Source organism: Pyxicephalus adspersus, chromosome 10 (genome assembly GCF_032062135.1).
Source record: "Pyxicephalus adspersus chromosome 10, UCB_Pads_2.0, whole genome shotgun sequence".
In the NCBI taxonomy this organism is placed as follows: Eukaryota; Metazoa; Chordata; class Amphibia; order Anura; family Pyxicephalidae; genus Pyxicephalus; species Pyxicephalus adspersus.
In genome coordinates this window covers 13,165,007-13,181,817 of record NC_092867.1, presented here as the reverse complement: position 1 = coordinate 13,181,817, position 16,811 = coordinate 13,165,007, and positions in this window count along the sequence as shown.

Here is a 16,811-nt window from a genome sequence, read left to right as displayed (position 1 = left end):
GGCCACACAGGTCCTTTACTAAGACAAGCATGTCCCATGAAAACATTTACTATAATAAAGGTACCTTTGCTCTAAGAGTTTTTTTTCTGCAAAGGCACAGTGGATGAATACATTTCTGATACAGGGTGTTCTGTTAAGAAACATCTTCAAACTGAAACAAATGGTTCCTCTATTCGGTCGATTTTAGTACCTAGCATTGCATTTCGTGACCCATCAAATGGACAGTACGCCAGCTCTACAGGTTGCAACTATTTTAAATAATGCATGATGTAAAACTGTATAAAAATGAGCTACTGATATTCAAAAATATGTATGTAAAAGAACATCTCGCTGTATAGCGATTGAGAATTTGAAAGTACAATCGATTTGGAGCTAAAGATGTAAGCTGAACTTTAAGCAAATTGCTAAATACATAATAAAAATACATACATGTAGTTTATTACTATTATTATTATTATTATTATTATTATTAATAATAATAAACAGTATTTATATAGTGCCAACGTATTACATAGCGCTGTAAATTAAATAGGGATTGCAAATGACAGATACAGACAGGAGGAGGACCCTGCCCAGAAGAGCTTTTTCTGCAAAATTTGTATTTTTGACCATCTAGCCCTGGGATTTGCACATCACGACGGGTGGATGACACCACTTGGTTTATGAATACAATGATGTCCTCACTTCACTCTCAGTCTGCTGAAGGGAATCAGCAGACTGATGAGTTCATGCCTCTGCTCGCTTCTCCTATCGGCATGTTCCTTGTCAATCTTTTTGCATGCAGCACACATGATTGGAATCCATCTACAGCTGTATAGGAGATTCTGGGTGATCCTGCAAAACTGGAATAGATTGTATTTGCTAATTGTTGGCAAATATTTTCAGTTCTGAACCAGATCCATTTCAGGTTTGCTGGATCCACCCACATTATCCCATGAAAGTCTGTCCTCTCCAGTGTTGGTACCTTTCATTAAATGAGGACTATTGACTTGTGTATTAATACATAATTGCATTACTTTGCCTCTTTTGTATATTCTATATCGGAGTCTAAATAATCAGGGCCATAGTTTATTGTGTTACTGTAGTGCACCAGTCCACCCCAAACCTTTCTGTCAGTATTCTGGTGGTCTGTGAACCTCTGATTGTGAAGAATTCACAATCACACCCACAAGTTTTAAAACAAATACACTGTGACATTATATGGAGCACTGTGATTTCCTATGGTAGGTAAAGCCTGGGTTTAGGAAGGTTTGTATCTATATAGCTATGCAGAGTAGTAAGTGAGTGCATGTTTGCTTGCAAAATTCAAACTATACATTTAATGATCACCAGCACTTGCCATATCTCAGCCCTCATCCACACCTGCAATACACAAAACATAACCCTGCACCATCATTATAGAGGGCCGCACAGTGGCTCAGAGGTTAGCACTTTGGCCTTTGCAGCGCTAGGTCCTAGGTTCAGGCAGGGCATTAGTTTGCATGTTCTTGCGTGGGTTTCTTCTGGGTACTCCGATTGCCTCCCACATTCCAAAAACATGGAATGTTAATTTGCTTCCCCCTCAAATTGACTTTAGACTGTGTTAAAGGAGCTCAGAATCTAATGTCCCTACCATAGTCATATGTCAATAAGGGGGCAGCTAGTGGCATGACTATGGACTTTGTACAGCGCTGTATAATATGTCAATGTTATATAAGTATATAGTTAATATTTCAATAATAGACACTAATTCTAGTAAATAAATCTAAAGGTAATAAAATGGTTCTTGGCACTGAGCCTTTACCCAAAACTCGGAGTGAACGTTCTGCTTCCAGCAGGGCTTCAGTGATTACTGGATATCCTAATTAACTGATTCATTTTTTTTTTTTTTTTTAAATGTCCAAGCTGGGATAGCCTAAATGACAATATGTACAGACATAGCCTTTTTCAATCTTCATCCATGGCACACTCAACAGGTTGATAAAAAGACATCCTCTGAGCTTTCTGAAGGCCAATAAATAGTATCACAGTGGGGAAACGCAGACGCAAGTACGTAGTTTGCATTATAAAGTAATAATCTCTCGGCACCTTCAAAGTGTCTCCACCGAACCAAACACATTAAAAGCGAGCTGCCCATCTGTGCATTGCGTCCATCTGGGAGAATTATGATGGATGCCTGAAATTGCTACATAAAGATCTTTCTTTCTCTCTGGGTGATTGTTAAATTGAATCTACAGAGTCATGTGAGATGGAGGAAACTACATGAAATATTTTCTCTTTTTTTTTTTTCTTTCAAACGACAAAACTATTCAGAGATTTAAGCGGCGAACAGCCAGTGGCCTTTGTGAACTGGATGGCTAAGAAAATGGGCCAACCTATGTGAAACAATTCTGCATACAGAAACCTGAATTTCTCCCCCTTCTTTTAACGCTTGGCATTTAAAATTATGCCGAGCAGAACAAAAAATACATATCACTCTGATTTGTACCGCTGTGTTTGCATGCAATTCCATAGCAACAAAATCATTTTAATGGCATTTAGGTAGCTGAAGCACAAAAGTTTCTGTGACGTGACGCTTGTGACACTGATGGAAGTTGTATAATCGGTGTTCATAATTGTGATGGCGATCATTTAATCCCTTTTACCTGAATAGAAAATATCCTTCCAACAATTCTCAATTTCTATTAAATTGTGGGCAGCTGATGTGACAGTAGTCATCTGTAATGGTAAAAGCATGCTAGGTATTCAACTTCAGTCTGTTCACACAACTAAACTCCATGTAAGTTGTAAGAGTATCTGTGACTGCATGATATGTGTGTTTATACTACTTATATGTATTTTATTATAATATTGATTTTTTAATAATATGTGTGCACAAAATTTAAATATTAGGTTTTGTTTATCCTTGTTTGCACCCCTGGGCTACTGATCTTCCTCAGTCTTTGTCTACGTGCACTCCACCAATGGCTTAATGTCCTTGCTCAATGCAGGTTGGTGACAAGAATGGCCCATGCCTGTGTAACGTGGTAGTGATCACTTGTAGTCTCTGGTGGAAGCGTGTGTTACAACACAGGAGCAAAATGGGGAGACAAGGGCAGAGTGTTGTCATCCTATACTAAGAAATGCCAGAACAGTGACCCTTATGGTAGGATCACCACAGATTCAGGGATTTTTTTTTAAATAAAAGCTACAGATTTCTTGAACATTAGTTTTAAATTGCTATTAAAACAACCTTGTAGTACATGCAAGATAAGCCATTTCCCTTTGCTATTCCTATCTCTTGCTGAAACGCTGACCATAAAATGAAAAAAAAAATCACCTGTAGGGTGATGCAGGGATGTCGTCATGCTCCAATGAAGTCCCACAAAGTGTTGAGTACTCCACAGAAGAATTTTATCATTTTATTAAAGGTGGTTATGTGGTGTGTGTGGTACCACATCCCCATACCTTCCATACTTTTTATTCTTTTATGAAACCAGAAAAGTTTTTTATTATTTTCAGGTACCTGTATTCTATAAAATACAATTTATTAATTTCTAAAAATGATTACAGCCATTTAAATAGTTTTATAAACCTAATTTGCACAGACATTAGAGATCTTTCACCTTTCTTATTTCTTGGCTCAGAAAGAGCTACTTTAATTGTAATAAATTGTAAATAACTGTGTTGTATACAGGTACCTAAAACATCCCAAAAATTAAACTTTTCCAGTTTCAGAAAAGAATAAAATGTATGAAAGGTATGGGGATACCATACACCACAATACCACCTCTAATGAATGGATAAAATTCTTCTGAGGAGTACTCAGTTTTTCTGGTTTTAGAAAAAATAAAAGGTACTTCACAGAAGAAGCACAGTGCTTGAAATGTCTTCTCAGCAAGATTTGGGTTACAATCCACAAATGATATTCTCTTTTAGGTGCTGTAGATGGAAGACATAGGCCAGGTGAGTAACCTCCTATAAATGTCCTTTTTAGAGGTTTGTTTTTCATATTCCAATCATAATGTTTTTTATTTTATTAGTGATAAAGCTAGAATAATCAAAACCCCTGTTGGGTTTTTCTGCTTTACGCTTAGATTTCTCCCTTGTAATGGTAACAAGACTTTTACCAGAAAGAAAAATTTACGACAGAGACACAGGCAATTGTAAAAAATCTGACTTGGGTTCTAACCTGACATGTTTCCTCAACAGTAGAATAGTCTGCTCTATAAATAAAGTATATTGAAGAAAAAAGAGACCAGACTAAAGCAGGCACACAACTAAGCAGCACCTCCGTTTGCTGAACTCTGCATGGGACATGATTGTCCTCTACTGCCCTATAGATACTGCATTGTGAAACTAATAATCTATACCTCTGTGACATCCTTTAAATGACAGTTTCAACCTATCCAAAATTGCGAACAAATGTTCTTCAATTACCCTGAGGAAGCTGACAGGCGAAACGTGTCAGAATATGAGACATTTCCTTTCTTTTCTTCTTTAACACTTTCTTTGACATTTCTGTATAGTCAGTCAGTCACTTTTGTCAAAATGTTATATAAAGCAAAGTCTGATAAAAACGCTGTGTTACTTTTATATGTAAAGTTATCTTTAAAATTTTTCTTCACATTATAATACTTCATTGCCGCACTAAAACCTTAGCTGTTTTAGGTCCCTTTTTTTTCTTCAATATTGGGTTCGAACCTGCTTCTAACATAGAGATGCATTTCAGTTCTTGTCAGTCCCCTGCAAATGAATAGAGTTCTCCTATTTCCACCACATAAACCATGGAAAAAAATCCCTGGTAATGTGGTCAGGTTGATAGATATTTTTCCAAGATTTCCAGGTTATGCCGCCAATGCACCACGTTGGTGCTTATTCTTGATGTCTGAATGGAACATCTGTTCAGGAAAGAGAAGTGCTGACAAATGAGCGGTTGTTTGCGAATAAGCAATTCATTTAATGGAGGGAGTTGGGTAGTTCCATGCATATACATCCTACAAAATGATCCAAGGTCACTTATGTCATGGCTTATCTAACCAAGCCCCCACTGGGAGCTTGGGCACTACCCCTGTTGCAGAAGAGCTTTGAAAACCGAGTTCTTTCAGTCAGATGACTACAGGATAAAATTTCCATATTCCATCAAAGTCTACTTGTTAGGTTGAAGACTTCATATAGACTTTAAAGCAAGACAATGCCAAAATGATACATTGGTTATTATTTGTTCACTGATTATAATTGCCATTTTAATTTCACTCAGTTATTGATCTGTAGATCATTCAAACTTGATATTTGTAATTTTTTATTTCTTCTAGCAAACAGCGGAACAAGTCCTGCTGAAGAGCATGTGTCAAGGGGGGAAAAAACTGTGAGTACATGTATAACAATAGTAAAAGAAACTGACCTTTTATACTCTTGTAGACAAGCCTTAAGGGATATCTGATTTCTTCATATCAAAACCATCTTCCATGTTCAGATGCCACATCAAAACCATTGTGATTCATACACGTGTCACACCTGCCAAATCTTTACTGAGAAAAATGTTAAGCTGCATTTTATATATATTCACCTTTTTGTAGCCAAACGTGTATCAGCAGCAATGTGACAACCTACTTCTCTGCTCCTGACATTTCCATGTTGTCCTGTGAAATATTAAAGGTTGTAGATTTGATATTTGATATAGTAAATCTTCTTGCTTCTAGCTTGTTTTTTTTTTAAAGAAAGAACTGTGCCATGTCACAACAATATCTTTTGAAGTTTGTAAAGTATGTTTTGCAATAGAAGTCTATTGAATGTTTGGGTGGGCGAGATCCTAGGGCATGCAAAAAAGGGTGCTAGTAAATATATTTCAAACTTTCAATTTAACAGGACTGTTTCTCTGGCTTTTATCAAAAGATGGAGCCATGGGAGTGTCGCTGATTGCTGTACATTAAATTGGTTGTCTCCCCATCCAGGGCAAGTGGCACCAGGGGCAATTTGAGCTACCCTTTTTTTTCGGCAAATTACCTTCTCTATGTAATTTCCAGAAGAAGCAAACTATTTCTGCGAAACACATCGAGAAGAATTTAAACTAGGGGCTATCAGTCTTTTTGATTTGTTACTTTTGATTATGATATTGTGAAATCAGAACACTTATGTTATAAGCAGTTCTATTTGGATACCCTGCTCCAAGCTCTGAATCTTATTAATATGATGCAAACAAATAATTTTCAAGCTGATTGAATATTTTTCAATGAACAAAGAATGTGTTTTGTTATTTTCAGTAATTTTGTGGATTTAAATGCCCTTAAGTTCCATTAATTAAATGCATCTTTCTTACAATACATAGGGAATGTGGTGTAATAAGGTATGTTGGTGACTTACCGTATTTTCCGGCGTATAAGACTACTTTTTAACCCCGAAAAATCTGTGCCAAAGTCGGGGGTCGTCTTATACGCCAGGTACCAATACTTACCTGCAGCTTGCTTCACGTCCGGCGTCCCCGCGAGTCCTCCTTCACGTCCGGCGTCCTGTGCAGCTTGCGCGAGTCCTCCTGTGCAGCAACGCGAGCCTGCACAGAAGCACGTGAGCCTGGATTGGCTCTCCAGTGGAGAGCCTGGATTGGCTCTCCAATAGAGAGCCTGGATTGGCTCTTCACTGGAACACGCCCATTCATTAAAGGAACGCGCCCATTCATTACTTAGAACTAGTACTGTTTTTGTCCTTCTGCTTCCCAGTTCTCGCACAATAGTGAGATCTGACAGGCAGAAGGAACAGTACAATACTGGGCGTATAACACGACCCCCAACTGATTGGTTAGAGTGGGGGGTCGTCTTATACGCCCAGTGGCCTTATACACCGGAAAATACAGTAACTATTTTCACTGTTAAACTTTCAATGTAAAAATAGGAGCTAGGATTACATATTCTGTATATACTTGAATATAAACAGATCCACATGTAAACCTGGGTACTTATTTTTACCTGAGAATACAGAAAACATTTTTGACTCGAGTTGAAACCTAGGGCATAAAATGGATCCTTCATCTACTGATATTTCAAAAGGTAATTTATAAAAATGCATGTAAAATTTGAGTGGATGAATATCCACGTCTCAATCATACATAATTTTGTACATAACCTAAACCATGGCTTCCAGTGTTCTGCACAAGGTATTACAGCAAGCAGATATAAAGGAAAATGTAGGTACTTGTACTATCTTGTACCAGTGCTATGACAAAGTGCATTAAATTTAACTTTCTTGACCTTCAGGTCTATATTAAGAATCTAAATATCACTTAAGCACTTGCATGCTCACATGCACACGTGTTCCACTGCTTCAGCTTATACTACATCCAACTGATTTAACTCCATACTGTCACATTTACCTCCTCCTTGCTAATGGGCCAGTGCCTCTCTCCCGCACATGCAGGGCCCTGGGCGTGCCAGCTCCACCAAGTTTTATCAGTATCGCCCCTCCCACAGGCCATTTAGTAAATAGCCTCTTAATAGCCATTGGCTATATAGCTGGCTCGGACACAGCACTCGGCGTTCAAGCAACGTGTGTCCACTAGTGCCGAGCCCCATAGCTCTGCTGAGCATTTCCTCTACAACTGTTGATTAGTTAGGTGCTTTCCCAGTCCAGCTCCTGTGTAACCCCTTGTTGCCCAGTCTGTTTCCCTGCATGTTTCCTTGTGCTGTTCCAGTGCTCCTCTGTGTCTGCTGTGACCCCCGTGTCTCCCTTGTCATCTGTGCCTCCTGTCACTTCCTGGGTTCCCCTTTGTAATCTGTGTCTATTTTCTAGACTCCTAGTTCCTGACCCCTGGTGTGTTCCTGACCTTTCTTGCTTGCTGCCTGCCTCGACCCCGGCCTTCCTTTACTATTCTCCTTCCCAGTGATTTGGTTCCATGTATCATCCTGCACACCCTGGTGTGCCCAAGGACCGCAACCCACAGCAGCCAGTAGTGCAACATCCTCACCACTAGAGGCTCTGGAGAACACTTGGCTGCTGCTTAGAATTGTGCACCTTCGCCCTTCTCAGAGCTCACTCCACTTTTGTGCAAGCTGTAGTGCCCCCTAGAGGCTCCATCTCACTAAGAATGACACATACTCCGCACTGAATTGTTTTGATGGGGCCTGATTGGTCTCCTACTGAATATACACGTGCGTGTACCTGCGTTTACAAAAGTTTAGACAATATTCGATCTAAGCGGACAGCAGAATGGAAAACTATTACAGTAAATGTATCTGAATGTGTAAGAACAAACATACTTTATACTCTTTTAGGATTACACATATTGGGTGTCAGTAGGTGGCAGTAGAGCTTTACCATCCTACTATAATAAAAAAGATCAGATGCAATTCAGTCTGCCTAAAATTTCTATAACGCTGAAGACTTCTTTTATCATCCACTATTGTAATATGCTTGTGTAGCTGTCTTGTGTCGGGAAAATTGGAGTGTATGTTTAGCAAGTGATCATTTTATATACAGGCTTGGTGTTTATTCCTGTGGCTATCTATGGCAGACAGTGCAGTCAGCACCAGTGCCATATTGCTGTACAGTGGAGGGAGGGAGGGAGAAGGAAATGAAATTTAAGCACAATAAGCAATAACTCGCAACCAATGCATGGTACAGTACATAAACTGGAAGCACATGAAGTGTGTACAATAAATGAATGTTCCCAGGCATATGGTATGGAGCAGTGTATAGTAAAAGAACATGCACCATGAATAAACAAAAATGATTAGTTAAATTCATATGTACTTTTTGTAAAAAAATAAATGTGCTAGTATTCAGGTTATACAAACATTTTAATGTGATAAAAATTTTGATAGTTGAATAATATATTTTTGTAGCTATATATTTGACCAAAAAGAAGGACAACTAAAGAAAAATAGGGACAGAGGGATTTGGCTCCCAAAGTGGGACTGTTGGGAGATATGTATGTGAACATTCAAAGCTAAAGATAGAAAGCCAGACAAATAGCGCATTCATTAGAAGGGACCATTGGTATCCTCCATTTTTTGTATCTTGACAGGATCCCTTTAAATTTTACTCTTGAGATGTACCTTCTGTGATTCTAGGATTTCAGTGATTGTTTCATCAAACCACAACTCCAAAATGCTGCTGATGTACCTAAGCTAGGAGTTAGTTAAAAAATAACTTCATTTATTATAAAAGCAAGTGTAAGGTCTCCTTGTAAAGACACTTAAATGCAGATCCTATTTACTGCAAAATTCCCTTTGCAGGGAATGGTGACCGACCACTCATGTAATGGATAAACCTTCCCACAGCTTTCTTCCAGTGATATGGTAGGTTAGCTCTGCATGACTGGCTGGTCTGCATTAGAAAAGCACGTGTTGGTTTGTGTTAAAGCCTAATTGAACCCTTGCTGTTTTTTATGTTAATGCTGTCAAGCTGCAAATACAGTAATAATTGTGTTAATGTTTGTGGTGTGTGCGTGTGTGTGTGTTTTTATTTTTAATGAAGGATATATTCTGTGTGCTGGTAGCATGCTGGAGAGGCAAACCACTGTTGTCACACAAGCAGCTCAGATCTCCTGTGGTCTGGAATGCCCCTTTGACTCCTGCTCTAATCAACAGGAGTGAATGAGGTTCATTGATTACAACAGAGATCAAGGTTTGGGTGTTGCACTGCTGGAGAGCCAAGTCTCTGTTGTGTGTGAGAGCAATGCATGCCAGCAAAGAGTATTCTGCAGCATTTATTGTTATTACAAAAAAAAAGATTTATTACTGTATATGCAACCTCACAACATACTAAGGATAGAGAGGGGTCAATTCAGTTGGACTTTAAAGAATTAATTTGGTTTACATGAGTGCAGGCTAACACAGCCAAATTGCAGCATACAGATTGTTTCACAATGAAGTGCAATACATTATTAAAGGGCATATTTAAACTATTTTCTCATCGATGCATTTACTACATTTAAAAAATCATAGTAATACTCAAAAAATTTTGACTGTACTACAACGTGAAATGGAATTCAGAGACAGCCTGAGCACAGGTACATATGGGTAGATATCATAAGGTTTTAAAAAATGAAAACTAAAAATTATAACTGCACCTTAATATAAACCAATGGAGATCATAGCTAATAAAGGCGCAACAAGATAGATAGAAGAATCTGTTATACATTTGTTTGTAATAGAAATAATATATTACATTTTAAAGAACCCCAAAATAATTTAAAAAGAAAAGCTCATATCTCCCTATGAGTCCACCTTATGCTTTATGTCAAACTTGATTGTGAAAAGGTTTTGCATCCAAGTTAAATAAGAACAACCATATCTGCCCATAAATGGATTTTAGGATTTTACCACCTTGTGCTAAATATTGGTATTGAAAATCCACCAATATTTCCAAATAAATAAATTTCACTGGCTGAATAGGTTTTTGAAGTAAGTATTGTCCCTGTAGAACATGAAGCATTATGTGTATCTCTGCTAGAATGTGGGAAAGTCCCATTGACCGTATATCCATCTGTGACAGAGCAAAGGGACTATATATTCTATAAATGCTTGAAATCCTATCCCAACCTAGGTGGTACATGGAGGCCATAAACAAAAAGTGATTTATTAGGTGTGTGCATGGACTGAATTTCATTAGCAACAAGTATATATAATAAATAGGACCCATGTCACCCAAGCACACAGGGTACCACAAACACCTCCAGTAGTCCAGGGATTACGTCCCACCACCAGCACGGTGGCTCAGTGATTAGCACTCTGGCCAATTGCAGTGCTAGGTCCCAGGTTCAAATCTCGGTCAGGAAACTATCTGCATGGATTTTTCAGGTTCTCCCTGTGTTTACCCATCGGGTACTCCAGTTTCCTTCCACATTCCAAAAACATGCGGTTAGGGTAATTGGCTTCCCCCCAAAATTGACCTTAGACTGTATTAAAGACATATGACTGAGGTAGGAACATTAGATTGTCAGCCCCCTTTGAGGTACATCTAGTGACTAAGGACTCTGTAAAGCACTGTGTTATATGTCGGTGCTGTATAAATACTTTATAATAATAATATACAAGTCTTAGTTGTTACATGTAAACACCACCAAGCCTGACTGTATCATCCCCCTAGGAGACCTTTGGGTGAAATATTTATAGTTCTTTTTTGGGGGGTTTGAATGACTTTCATATAGATTTCCCCTTTATATAACAAAAACACAGCTGCTACTAAAATGTCATGTTAAACTTCTGGATTGCCTTCCAAGTTGAAAAGGTAAAGTTTGGACCCTTTGGAGACTATACTTTTTTAACCCACCAGCTGTACTTAAATGTTTCACTTTTAAATTGCATAGAGCATGTCTCATTCACTTGGATCTTGTGAAGCTTTAAGGTGAAAGAAATCTCACACAAAATCTCCCTACCCGTTAGTTCAGTTTTCGCCAACCGGTGGTCCGTGAGAACATCTTGGTGGTCTGCGGCTCCAGCCGGTGCAACCCCCAGGAGGGTCAGGAGAAGGACCCTGGTGGGGCGCACTGGCCAAAGCTGTGGACCATCTCCATGGTATGGATCACAGGCTCAGGGCTCAGGGCGGGCTGTGTCTCTGGCGTAGACCTGTTGGGGAGAGTGGGCGGGTTCTGAAACTATGGGGGAGGTTTCTTCCCCTTTGAGTGACACGCGGCTCCCCGTGCATGTGCGGTCCAGAGTTTGGAAACTTAGTGGTCCATAGGTCCGAAAAGGTTGACGACCACCGCTTTAGTCCCCACCTCCCTATGCACATGTAACCCAATCCTCTCCACCCAAATTCCCTTTAGTTTTTGCTGCAAATGCCTCTTGTTTTAGAAAAATTATATTGTCTAAAGTCCAATAAATTAACTGGTGTATTTTTGTAAAAAAAAAAAAAACCTTGGCTATGTGGTATGGGAGAAAATTTCAGGAGGGTCAGTTATCTATTACCATTATTTAGCTTTTTAGAGAAGCTGTTTGATCCTGGATGTGACTAAGGGTCATTTATGTCTGCACCTGGCAAGTATAATAAGTTCTGGAATTTATGTCGCCACACTGGCCCAAGTGAAAGACCCTCTACCCCTTCAGACCTCTTGTGCTTCAAACTTTGACCACTTGACAACTACAAAAGGCAGGTGGAGGTAAGGTCAACTTTCCACCACTGCTCAAACCAGAATACTTCAGGATTCAGAGCTCCAAACCTCAGGAGGAAAGCTGACCAGACATGAAGAGACTTGGCCAATGCCTGCCTCATTCTAACAGTGAATATCTACCAATATTTAACTCCATGTGCTTTCTAACTTTGTCACCGAAGCAAAGAAGTATTGGCAGGCTAAATATTTCTAGCAGTTACTTCAAAAAAGGTCTTTAATTCCTGGCCTGAGTATTGGTTTAATACCCCTGTGGTGGAAGTTGCAGATTTTAATAACCATGTGCTGGGAACCGATGTTTTCGCTTCAGATAAAATTAGGATAATTAGTTTTGCCTTACAGTTTTCAAGCAAGGTAGTTTTGCTGTTTGTAGTGTTGGATGCAGGACCCTCTTTTCAGACAGCGTTTGATACACAAGTGCCATTAATCCGAACGGCGCGGCAGAATATCACTTGCTAGCCAATTACCCACCTCAAAGGAGTCATTCCCTTTCAGAGCCATGTATCTTGTGATTAGGCCTGGAAGCGCTATAGACAGAAAATATGCAGAATGAGAATCTGGGAATGAATTGAGGACAATGGAGAGGCTTGTCGGATCTGTTCTGAATACACAATGCCTCTCTTCATGTAAATGTCTGATATTCTTCCTTAGCAGGCCGGTAGCTAAGAAGGTCATGAGCACATAAAGTTTAAGTGCATTTTTATTAGTCGCCGAGAATCGATTATTGATTTAAGCTTTTGTTCCACGACATAACTATCTTAAGTAAATTTTTTACTTTATTTTAGTTTTGGGTAAAGAATTCTTGATTAGTAGTAAAAAGTAAAAACCTTTGTTTAGTCCAGTTTGAATAATTGCTAAATTTATTCTACAACTGTCATAATTTTATTGACTTGTATTTCTGCTTTATAGTAAAGTGCACCTAGTAGCAGGAAGGGGGCTGGTATGCAAGATACATTGTAACTGTACTGAATTCAGAAAGTTTATTCAGATGGTCTTTGATTTATTTTTAAATGGAGTTGAAAACTGGATGCATTATTGTGTAGTTCAGTTTTTATTAATCATTGTATTTGGTGAATGGCATCCAATATATTTCAGTGGCTGCAGAGGGCCCCCATCATCACGGCCTAAAAATGCAGAGTAGTCTGAGCAATGGCTCAACATTTTGTTAAAATGGAATTTGATTATGAATCAAAATTCTGCTTCCAGTCTCTAAAGATTCTGTCTTTTGTAGAGTTCCTGCACTGTGCTAATTAGAGACCTCTGGCCCAGCAAGGAGTCTGTTGGATCTCTACAGAAAGACTACTGCTTTCACACATACAGCAGGGGTCAGCACACTGGCAAAGGACAGGCTTTCCTGGACACCTTTTTGTTATTGATGTACCTGGAAGATTTTTAGCTGATTTACTCTTTGGCTGCCAATGTCCTGTGTTTTTACAGCTTATTGACAACATTAGACAACACCTGCACAATGTGTGTTTGCAGGGCAATTGTACTTTCCATCAAGGACACATCTGACTGTGTCAAAACATAGAACCACAATTGGGAGACAGTTGCCACCATATAACAGTAAGTGACAGAACAAGGACCTTCACAGCAGGAACACCAGACATTCTTTTTAATGAAAACTGCAAATTTAAGAAATTGAAAACAACTTTTGCAATTACCTTAACATATTAAAGCTTCTATGAGAGTTCATTGATTGGGATTAGATCTATTTTAACACCTGAGTACAGGTTTACTTAATGTGAAAAGTGAAATCATGGCATTCTAGAAAAACAACTTAATTTAAGAAATCAGAATATACATATTACAGATCCCAAACTCTGCCAAGCATCACCTTTTTACCTACTCTGTGCATACGAAAATGAATGGCAGACTAAAGTAAATAGCTTTTTGCTTGATGTCTTTATTACTGGATGTTGTTTTGCCCGGCGTTCTTTAATAGTTATGTTATTCTCTGCAAACCATTATAAAGAAACACTTGGCTAGGAATAGGGCTTTTCTTTCTGTTTATTTTTTGGAGAGCGCTGCAGGTTGACCTGGCAATTAACCCAGGATGGCTCTGCGGCTAGCCATGCCACCATGACACAAGGTCAAGCCCGGCCTTTGTGACAAAGAGACCATGTGCAAATGATTTCCTCCACTTTGCAGCATTATTAAATAAAGAATGATTGAATTCATTAGCCAGCCCTGGATAGACAAACAAGCGGAAATATGCAACCTGTACCCATACTCAAGAGTTCAACCAGAGCTAATAGTAATGCATCCCTTACCCTTCACATGGAAGGGGTATCATCCTGATGAGTCTTCCTCATTAAAACAGAGCTTGACTAGCTCTGTTTTCCAAGATTTCTTCCCTTTCTGAAATCGGTGAATGATACAATTTTGGTCATAAATATAGATCTTGTCAGAGCTGGCTAAACACTTAAGACTTTATATAAGGCTAAGCATTCATGCACATTTGGTTGGTTTGCTATCCCCTCGATTTGTATGTATTGCTTGCACCCTATGTCTATCCTCTATTGTAATGATTCCAGGTAGCTGCTTGGAAATGCAGTTATCCACAGTTGTCGCTTGCAGAGTTTTTAGGCACCCATAACCACCAGCATAGGTGGGAACAGAGCCATTCATATGAACCGTTGCAAACATTAACAGTAAGGGGTAACTGCCTAAAACACAATTGCCATGACAAACTTGCAGCAGCTGTGAATTCTGAGACACTCCGGTTCCTGGTTTTTACACTGGTGATATGATATGGCTTTGTGATTTCTGATTGACTGACCCAAAACTTTTGTAACACTGGCACCATGCTTGATCCACCCCAGTGAAACATTCCTATACTTACCTTTTAATAGAGAGGTACAACAAAATGGACCTTTGGGTAACTCTAGACGTGTACAAATCAACAATTATTTTTCTGACTTGTCATATTAGAAAACTACTGTATATGTATTTAAAATAGCTCTACCATTTTACTAATAAAAAACAATCCTTGAGCACCAGTTAATTAATTTTTGCCTAGGATATGTTGTCATGAGTCAGGAGGAACTCTGTCTGCTCTTCCCAATGATCAGCACTGTAGCAAGGTGAATGGTAAAGGCCCTTTCAGATTTACAGCACATGTACAGCCGAATAAATAGGGGTGGTTGGGACCAATTTTTTTGCAAACAGCTGAGTGTTTCTGTCCGTGCAGTTGCTCTTTAGAAGGACGTGAGCCACAGCTGCAACATTGTACAAATGTGGTGCACGTGCAAATGCAGTTTGCTGCATGAACTGGAATTGAATACAATGTACTTTTACACCAGGGGTCTGAAAGGGCCATATGATGCCCCAAGTGGGCTAAAATGCGTCAGACATGTGTGAACACGGCCAAGAACAGTTGGTACATTGTTGTGAGATGCAGATGGGATAGGAACCGTGTGCAAAGTTCAAATCACGACCTTACCTAGAGCTTCCTCTCATCACTACCAGTAGCTGAATGCAAAAGAAATAGAGTGATTATCTGCTGCTTGGGGAAAGTGAATGTTAAATGAACATGTTGTTCACCAGTAGCCAGCCGGCGACTGTCGACTGGCATTGTGCACACTAGTTTCCATATTTCCATAATAAAATCATTCTTTTCCCCATCAGTCAGTCAGTTTCATAATAATTTAAAATAGTATTAACTCTAATTAACTACTTTCCTGTAAGATGCAGCAAATGTGCCAAAACCATTAATTAAAATGTACACTTTGCAAGGATCTGATAAGAACTTGTTGGTATTAGCAGTGTGTATGTGTGTATATATATATATATATATATATATGTGTGTGTATATTTTTGTAATTTTTTTTTTTTTTTTTTTTTTTAACAATGTATCTAGACATGAAGGAAAAACAATTCCACATTGGTTATGTCACCAATAGTTTAAAGGATGATCAATACAGCTACTTAGTATAAGTAGTCATCTGACATTGCTGAAAATGACACGTGCTGGGCTAATATGCTGATTTGGTACTTTGGGTTAGTGACATGGAACAACATTTCAGATCAGAAATGTTTACGTTAACCACGTGCCTATAAAAGTCCTGAAGACTACATCTGCCAGTTGCCTGGCATTTGTTGGCGTAAGATAACAATTGCAGCCTGTATATTTCCTTTAAGTAAGAGGTTGGGGAAACCTGCAATCAAGAACTAAGAAGCTGGAAAGGTTGAGGGTAAATTTATAGTTGGAACCTTTCCACTCTGTGAATGACAACTGGTTATCCAATAAATGAATACAGCCAGTTTACACCTTTGCTCTGACCTCTGACACCGTAGAACGAGGGGTTAAGTATTTACTCACCCACACAAATATATCATTGTCTGATCTCAGTTGCCATACATCATTTTATGTGATTCATATATATATTCCTGAATAAATCATTGAGTTGTGAAATTGTGCTTTCAGGGAATCAATGCTAAACAAATTATAGAAGGACACAATATTGCTATGTATTTATTGCATGCTGGAGCAACTGTTTCTGGTATCCTTTTAGTTGCTGCACAATGTTCTAGAGATAAACTATATTGTGTTCACAAATGATTACTAACATATATTGATTTTTGTATTGAGGGAGCCACCTCTAGTAATTCTTGGCTTAAGGCCTTTGGTGACAAAAACTAATAAGAATATAGAATTTCTCCATGTCCTTAATCCTAACACTTAACCCTACCGTCACCCACAGGCAAACACCCTACCTGACCCCAAAAATGAAGGTATAAAACTTAT